General features: G+C 55.7%; 1 protein-coding gene across 1 annotated transcript in view; it reads left to right on the top strand.

Moving 5' to 3' along the window:
- The first annotated feature begins 2,348 nt into the window (after positions 1–2,348).
- GTF2IRD1 (GTF2I repeat domain containing 1) overlaps positions 2,349–8,866 on the top strand; it is a 71,089-nt gene continuing 64,571 nt past the window's right edge. The window contains exon 1 of the mRNA XM_036395091.2: positions 2,349–2,490. The gene's annotated coding sequence lies outside the window, so the exon portion shown is untranslated. The remainder of the gene's footprint in view (positions 2,491–8,866) is intronic.

Raw genomic sequence — 8,866 nt, 5'->3', positions numbered from 1 at the left:
GGTCTCCAGCCTCATTTCAGTTCATGGTCTCCAATGGTGAGGAGAAAAATGAGACCCCAAAGCCAGCTGTTACAGAGCCATCCCCCAGTGCCCAGCATTCGGGTCCCAGACTTGGGACCAGCTCTGCTGCAAGAAAGCAAAGGGCAAAAAGGTTCCCTGGGCTGTTAGAGCAAGCCAGCTTTGGCTAAAGAACCTTGGACTCTCTGCCAAGGTCTGAGGGGCAGCATCCTTTCAAAGGATCTGAAAAGTGTTGCCTGCAGCCTGTTTGCAGTGGGGATGAGTTGAACACATGCTGGGGGATGCTTAATTCTCCCAATACAGACACCAATCATGTTCCTTTGACTGATCTGTAAATGCTCCCTATAAATGCTGGCATTATCCTGCCTCAAGTATGACTGCAGGCAGGAGCTCCGAGCTACCCAAGCCTCTGTCTGCTGCCGTGGGCATTGTGGGGCCACAGTGCTTCCAGGGCACAGGGCAGGGGATGTGCACAGAGGTGTTGCATCAAAATACACTTTTTTCCACCCTCTTTTTATTAATCATGCAGATTTCTTCACTCAGGGCCACAGGCTTGGGTAGGCAGTATACTGGGGAAAGTGTTGGAGGGCACCAGCAAAAGCAGGACATGGAAATCTGCCTGTTCTGTGCAGGCAGCTCCCACATACTGTTCTTGGTGACCCAGTTAAATTAATTTTGCTGGGTGGTTGTTTTTCTGGTGAGGTGCTGGCTTAAAGTTAATTAGCCAAAAGATGCCCTGATTTCTTTCTTCACAGTAAGATCTGTCGTTTGATTTGTCAGCTAGTGTGTTCTCACATTCATGGTCCCAGGCACCATAGATATGAATTAGGGACCAGCTCTGACCATCCCAGTGGGACCTGTCTTGCCCTGAGCATTCCTACTGGAAACCTACTGGGATTTGCTGGGCCTCTGTGGCTATGGCTACCAGTGCAATGAGTTTGAGACTTGATGACATGGAGAGTGACACATGGGGTGCTGGGTTCTTGCATGTGGCTCAACAGCACAGAAAAAACCCCTCCAGAAAAAACAAAACCCTATGCTCCTCCAGAAACTGGAAAAAGAGTGTTTCCTCTTAAAATGTTTTCTTCTCCCCATGGCCCTGGAGAGGGCAGATAATGGAGCAGCTGCCTAACACATACTTCCAGGGAAAAGTGTCAGTACTTCTAAACCTTCAGAGGTTAAAATAGTGTCAAGTTATTTTTAGTAGTTTTTCATTCATTTTAATTTGCCATTCGCCAACATGCAGCAAGGAACTCAGAGAAGCATCACTCACTCCTGGTGGGTTCCTTTGCCCATGACAAGCTATGCTGTGCAGTGCCAGGCTGTGCTGAACTGGGCTGTGCTGAACTGGGCTGTGCAGGGCCAGGCTGAGCTGAACTGGGCTGAACTGGGCCAGGCTGAGCTGAACTGGGCCAGGCTGAGCTGAGCTGTGCTCTGCCTCTGGAGCACCTCTGCTAATGAAGACAAGCTGAAGAGCTGGGGTTGTTCAGCCTGGAGAAGAGAAGGCTCTGGGGAGATCCTGGAGAACTTAGAGACCCTTGCAGTGCCTAAAGGGGCTCATGAGAGCTGGAGAGGGATTTTGAACAAGGGCTTGAGATAAAGGACAAAGGGGAATGGCTTCACACTGCCAGAGGGCAGGGAAGACTTTCTTCCTGGCTCAGGTTGCCCAGAGCAGCTGTGGCTGCCCCATCCCTAGAAGTGTCAAGGCCAGGCTGGATGGGACGTGGAACAACCTGGGTCAGTGGAAGGTGTCCCTGCCCGTGGCACGGAGCTTGCAATAAGATGATCTTTGAGGTCCCTTCCAACCCCAACCACGATGCGATGCTATGACTCTACACCATGCCATGTCCCGACAGATCAAGCCGTGCCAAGAGGTGCCAATCCACACGACACCGGGTCAAACCCAGCCGTGCCAACACCAACAGGTGGCGACACGCACCCGCGGCACCCCAGAGCCGGGGCCGCGCCGGGGTCGCGCCGGGGACGCGCCCGCGTGGCCCGGTACGGTCTCGGCGCGTCCCCGGCGCGGCGTGCAAGGACTTCCAGAGCTCCCCCGGCCTTCACCAGCCCCCCCTCCCCGCTTTCGGGCTGGTTAATCCCGTGTGTAAAGGGCAGCCAATGGATGCGGCCGTTGCGCGGGGTTGGGATTAGCGGCGGGGCGAATGGCTGGCACTTTTACTGGGATTACAGAACAAAGAACTGCTCTCCCTGCCCGATTTGGGGTGTGCGGGGAGGGGGGGGGAGAGGAAAAAAAAAAAAGAAAAAAAAAAAACAACACCCCCCTCTCGGCTTCTTTTCATTCCTTTAGGCCCCTGTCGGGTTGTACCGGCTCCGCCCGGGAAGCGGCGGGAGGCGGCGGGAGGCGGCTCCATCCCGGCCCCCGCCCGCCCGCCCCCGCCGCTCCCGCCGCTCCCGCCGCTCCCGCGCAGCCTCGCCGGGGGAGGCAGCGGCGCCGCGCCCCAACCGCCCGCGGTAAGGAAAAGTTTTGGCCTCCCCTCCCCTCTTGACGGGTCCCCTCTCCACCCCCAGTCACGGCCCTGGGGGGGAGCAGCGGCGGGGGGCACTGCGGGTGCGGGGTGCGATGGGGCAGGGGGATCTGGAGGCTGGGGGAGCGCTGGGGCTGGGGGATAGGGCTGAGGGATGCAGGGGGCAGCAGGATTCGGGGGGTGCTTGGGAGTGTTGGCGCTGGAGGTGTGCATTAGGGATCCGGGGGGAGGGTGGTGCTGAGGATGCAGCGCAGGACATTAGGTAGGGGTGAGCGCTGGGAGATGCAGAGGGGCAGCGGGACTGCTGGAGGGGGGATACGGCTGCAGCGCTGCTGAGCGACATCAGGGCACGGGGGATGTCAGTGGGCAGTAGGGTTGCTGGGGAGATGAGAGGGCTGCGGGGTTGGGGGGGCAGTAGGGTGGGGGGGCGTGCTGGGCTCTTTAAGGCTGAGGGTTGGGGGATTCATTAGGGCTGGTGGGGGCTGATAGGGCTATGGGGGTGCAGTGTGGCATCAAGGCACGGGAGATGTTGGGGTTGCTGCAGGGGATGCTGAGATTATTGGGGCTGGAGGGATGCTGGGGGAGGAATGCCAGGCTCATCAGTGTGGGAGAGTTCAGGGGGGCAGTAGGAATACTGGGAGCTCATGGTGTTGGGGGATGCTGCAGGGCAGTGGGGCTGGGGGGTACTGCCGGGCAGTAGAGCTTGGCAGGGGTTCTGGATGTTATTCGGGTTGGGAAGGATATTGAAGATCTGTAGGGCTTGGAGATGCTGGGGATATTAGAGCTGATGGGGTGTTGAGCTCATTGCAGCTGGTGGGGGGAATGCTGGGGGTGATGATGGGCCCTGGGGTTGGTGGGATCCATGGGGGCTGTGAAGGGATGCCAGGAAGCAGTAAGGCTGGGAGGGCATGAGGAGCTGGGGGTGATGGTGCTGCAGAGGGGGTGCAGGGAGCAGTAGAGCTGGGGGTGGGATAGGGGATGTCAGGCTGGCCCTCAGGGGTGGCCCACATCCTGATGGCGTTTCTGTGACCACCACCTGCCCTGGCTGTGTTGGACAGGTGCCAGGCAGGAAGGGGAGCTGGAAGCAGGGCTCTGCTGGAGCTTGCCTCCTCTGTGCTGGTGTGGGGATTGGCAGCAGTGCTGCTGGAAATAGAAACACGGTGCTGAGCTGGTGGAGTGCTTGGGGCTGCAGCTGGACTGGTCACTGGCCTGGGCACCGTGGCCCGTGGCCTGAAGGAACAGGCATCCTCTACAGGGTGAGTGGAGGATTTTTGGTGCCGAGGGATGACTGTGATAGGGAGAAAGTTGCTCCCTGAGGAGCAGGTGCCCTTGTCCTTGCAGGGTGTGGGGCTGGCAGTGGGTTTATCTGGGATAAGCTGTAAATTGGAGTGATCCTATTAATGTGCCTTGTGCAGGAGTGAGCCTTGGACCCGGCGGTGCTGTGCAGGTAATCCTGGCTGTTTGTGGTGGGCTCTGGGCACAGCCAGGCGAGGGCACTTCGGGAGCTGATGGTGCCACCGAGCACCATGGCAGAGCCATGGGACTGGCTGCTATGGGCACTTTGAGGTTGGTCACCCAGCCTGCTGCCACACCTGCCCCCTGTCAGTGTGAAGCTGTGGACATTGGAACGCCTGGGGACATCAGTGGTGGCCTTGCGTAACGGGAGCTTCGGGGTGTCTGCTCTTCGTGCTGCTCCCACTGAAGGAGCTCTTGGAAGTGCTGTAGCTGGGCAATAATCTTGTGGACGTGAGAGCCTTTAATTCTCCAGAGGCCCCCACAATGCACCCAGACCCATTAAGCTGGTCATTGCCCATCTGAGCCCACAGAATCCCCTTCTGTGGAAACTGCTGCAGCAAAATGGGGACCACCAGGATGAGACCTGACCCTGCTGGCAGCTGAGGGTGCTGAAGGCTGTGTCCCAGTGGCTCTGCTGCAGCCCCTGAGGCAGAGCAGCAAGCCCTGGCACAGCAGCACATGCTGCCATTGAAGCAGTGTCAGCAGCTGCCTGTCAGGGCAGTGTAGTTTTATCAACACCCGTGGGTCCCCTGCTCTTCTCCCTTTAGCCTTGCAGAGCCAGAGTCCCTGTGGCCACTGGTGCCCACTGAGGGACAGGGTGCCCTGCTTTGGGGCTGTGCCACTGGTTTCCCATGCAGCCTGGCTCTCCAGGCTGGCACGGCCTCTCAAAGCCACATTTCTGGGGTGGCACCTGCCGGGGATGTATTGGCACTCTGTGGCAGAGAAGGGATCAGGCAGCTGCCCTCACATGGTGCTTGCAGAAGCTGAGGAATGAATGATGCCAGGGATTTGCTCTGGTGCTGCTGCCTGCTCCTGCTGTCCCTCCTGAGAGGGCTTTCCCATCTCTGGAGGAGCTGCTGGTGCTGTTGCTGCTCGTTCAGGTTTGCTAATGAGAAGCTGGGGCAGATGAGCAGGAAGCTGCTCAAGGACACGTTTAGCAACCTGGCTCTATCTGCCTGGGTGAGACACAGTGCCCACACTGCCAGCCCAGCCCTTCCTTTCACAAGAACCTTGCATGGGGCAGGAGGTGACAAGAAAGGTGGGCTTTGGGGTCAGCACAGAGGGTACAGGTCTGGCTGTCCTACATGGTGTGCATCACATATAACTGGAGTGATGCTTATAGGAAGGAGAATACCAAACCCCCAAAGTCCCAGGCCAAAACACAACCTCTGGCTACTGGAGTTAATGGGGGATTCCCATCTGCTTCTCCCACAGGAAATAGCTCAGATGTTTTTTGGCAATTATCAATGCCCTGGACTTCCTTCAGGAATTTTGTCAGCAGCACCCCAGCAGCCAGGCTGGAGGAATGCACAGGGACTCCAGCTGGATGTTGGCTGCAGGGCTGACCCCTGGCCTTGCTGCTGGCTGTCCCCATCTTGGGCAGTGGTGTTGGGCACGGTTATTCTGTGTGTGCTGCCAGCACCCATTTGCAGATGCCTGTGGTGAGTGGAGGTGGTGGTGGTTTGTCATGGAAGAAAATGTGTGAATGGATCCTGCTGCTCCAGGATGACTGGGCTGAGGTGCAAGGGGTGAGTGATGGTTTGGGGAAGGGGCATGATGGGCAGATGAGGGGCTGTGTTATTGTTCTTGCTTTGCTCCTCCAGCCACGTGTGTGGCTGTGTTAACACCTTGCTGGTAATGACAAAACTTCTTCAGGGCTTTGAGGGAGGAGCAGAGGTTTGCCACCACCAGAGACTTTCTTGAAGACAGGAAAGGACCTTCTGGGAGCCCCTCCCGAGATGCAGATAGCTATCCATGAGCTAAATATGTGTTTATTGGCTCATTCATTGGGAAGAGCCCAGCTGGAAGCTATGGGGAAGGGGTCTGGAAGGGGTCTGGGTCTGGTCATGGTGTCTGGTTCTGGATTGTGGCCAGAGCACTGGGGCTGGGGGTAGAGAGAGAGCCCCAGCTGGAGGTTTGCAGAGAAAGTGGAAGGTCTTTGCACACTGGAGTGAAGCTTCCCAGGGCTTTGCTCTGCCCTGTGGCAGCCCTGTCCCTTCACAGAGCATGTTCAGTTTGCATTTCTTGAAATGTTGTCTTTAAAAAGCAGTCAAGAGCTGCAGGAAACTGCAGTGGCCCCAGGTGGGCTTTAGGAATTGTGGTCATGGGGATTTCTGGCTTGCTGTTTTGATGCTTCATTTCTTGGTGTTGCTCTCTTGGTTAAATTTGCTTCAATCCCAAGAATGGTGGAGCAGTGGGCTGGGCTGGGATGTTTCTGCCAGAGACCCCCCCCAAATCAGCTGGGGCACGTGGGACCATCCATCCTGATCCAGGAGCTGCTGCCAAACACCACCTTAGGAGCTTACCCAGAGCACAGCAAGGCTCTCCTTGCTGTGGGAGCAAAGGAAAGCATCCCTTGAGGTGAGATGCTGTGCAGAAAAGCACTGGGCACATGGACCCCTCCTCAGGAGCAGACTGTGCTGAGCAGTATTTACATTTGTCCATGCAAACAGCTTCTGTGGGAGTTTTCTGGCTTCACGTTGTCTTGTGTCTGCTCTGTGCTGGTCTAGCTGGTTTAAAAAGGTAATTAATTAATCTGGGTGGAATGAGTGGGGACCAGTGAGGAGCATGACTCTGCTGCTGCACAGCCACGTGGATGTCAGCATCCTTTGCCAGCGTGTCCCTCCTCAGAGCCAATCTCCACCTCTCATATGAGGGCTGAGATGTCCATCTTCATTTTCTTTACATCTCTGACATTAAACAGAGCAAGTGCCAGTGGGTAGGTTGGTGTGGACACAGGATGGGTCCTGGAAATGTGCCATGTAGAGTCCACCTGCATGCCTGGGACTTCTGCCCCAGGAGATGGAAGAGACAAGCCCAGATGCCTCCTGGCCATGGGTGACATCCCCTGTGGGGTGTGCTGGGCACTGGCAGTGCCCCTGGGCCGTCCAAGTAGGTGGGAACAGGTGGCTGCAAAGGCTCGTGGTGGGCACCACAGACCTGCTGTTGATCTGTTCCCACAGCCCCCAGTTAAAACCTGGGAGCCCAGGGGGTGCTTTGAGGTGTAGATCCCACTGGAGATGGCTGGGAAGAAAACTGCTGGGCAGGATGTTTTTAAGCATTTTTAATTTTTGGATAATTTCTTGCACCTTTTGGTGATATGTGTGGATGCTGGTCGCTGCCAGGGTTGTGTGTCTTGCTTGGCTTGGTTTCTCCTCCAGGAGAAACCTCCCCCTGCAATGGATGAGATTGCACAGATTTATGTGCTTCTGAGAGAAGAACATGGAGCCTGGGCCTTGATGGGCAGCAGCACTTTTCAGGCCCAGTTCAAATCCCTGGATGAAGCAGCATGGGTACATGGGGTCCCTGCCATGGGTTGTGCCCATGGTGTGGCTCTCTAGGAGCCCTTGGCTTCCTTCTCCCTTGCTAAAAACCTTCAAAGTTTTTCAACAGGTAACTTGTTTGGAAGAACACAGAGGCAGTTGGTCTGGCTTAGGGAAAACTTACAGAGTGGGAGTCTTCCAGAGCAAGATGACACTGGAAACAAAACACCCCAGTGGGTGAGAAAGATCTCCATGGTTTTGTCTGGTTGCTGTGCTGGAAGTTGCTTCACCCACCTTTAATGGGATGAGTGCATCTCTGTGCCCAGGTTTTGGCAGAGATCACATTGTGTCTTTGACTCCAGCTGTGTCTGTGTGGCTGCCTCCTGCCTGGGAAGCCACCTACTACTCAGTACCTGTGAGAGGTGACCTTGCCTTGAGGCACTGGCTGCTCATTTGCTGCTGGGCTCCAGCCTGGTAGCACCAGAGGACTGGCCCTGGGCAGTGGAGACATCTCTGACCATTGCACCAAGCTGGAGGTGGCTCCCTGGAGGTGGGCAGAACTCCCACGCTGACAGGATGCACAGATGAAAGGGACAAACCCAGCCCTGCTGCTAATTAGCAGCAATCCTCATGGCAGCCATTAACCCTGTGCACTTCATAAGGGCTCAGTGCCAGGCCCTCGGTGGCACCGTGGCACCAGTGCCAGCACTGCCCTCCCTGCCTGCCCACTGCCCCTGAGTGCTGCAGGATGCTGGAAGCCTCTGGGTGAGGCTTGGGACAAGCTGCAGGTCCTGCTGCAGGGCTGAGATCCCAGAGGGACATTGGTGGCAAGGGGAGGGATTTTGCTGGATGGATGCTGCTGCTTGGACAGTCACAGGAGGTACCATAAAGGATGGGTTACATTTGTGGTAGGGTGGATACTGAGTCCAGTGGGATGGGGAATTTGGCATTGGTAGGATGGGGCTGTGCCCACTGTGGCTGTGCTTTGGGATCTGTTTGAGGCTTCCACCAAAGCTACACTCCTTCCCACTGGGCTGGATTTCTTCTTGTTTCACTGCAGGGTAGGAGACAGGGATGGAAAAACCTGTAGGAAAGGCAGGATTATGTCTCCCTAATTAGTAGGGGCCTGATTATCATTTCTTCCCAGAGCTCTGGTAATGATTAAATATGTGGGAATTATCTTTTATTATTTGTATTGCATTATTATTTAGAAGGCTGGGCCCCTGTTTGCTGTGCAGACAGGGAATGACAGTCCTTGCCAGGAGGAGGAACGCTGTCTCTGGCGTCCTGCTCTGGGTAGATTGGGGGTTGAGCTCTGTGTGCCCGTGGCATTACCCAAATTGCTACAGCAACTCCCCACCCCAGCACTTAAAAGAATTTAAAGCATTGACTTGTATGTCTTTTTGCTTGCATGTGAGTCACATCTGTTTTAGTATGGGGGGAAAAAAAAAAATCAGTGTATTACTGTGACCTCTAAAATCATGATTTATATAAAGATCTAAAATTACATATATATTTTTTTGGCACCAGGATTGTCAAAGCCCAGGCGTTGGCCACTGCTTTGAGATGCTCTGGCTTTATTGT

The sequence above is a fragment of the Molothrus ater genome, chromosome 21, assembly GCF_012460135.2.
Source record: "Molothrus ater isolate BHLD 08-10-18 breed brown headed cowbird chromosome 21, BPBGC_Mater_1.1, whole genome shotgun sequence".
Lineage (NCBI taxonomy): Eukaryota > Metazoa > Chordata > Aves > Passeriformes > Icteridae > Molothrus > Molothrus ater.
The sequence above is the reverse complement of the archived record's forward strand: the minus strand, read 5'-3'. Positions and strand labels throughout refer to the sequence as shown.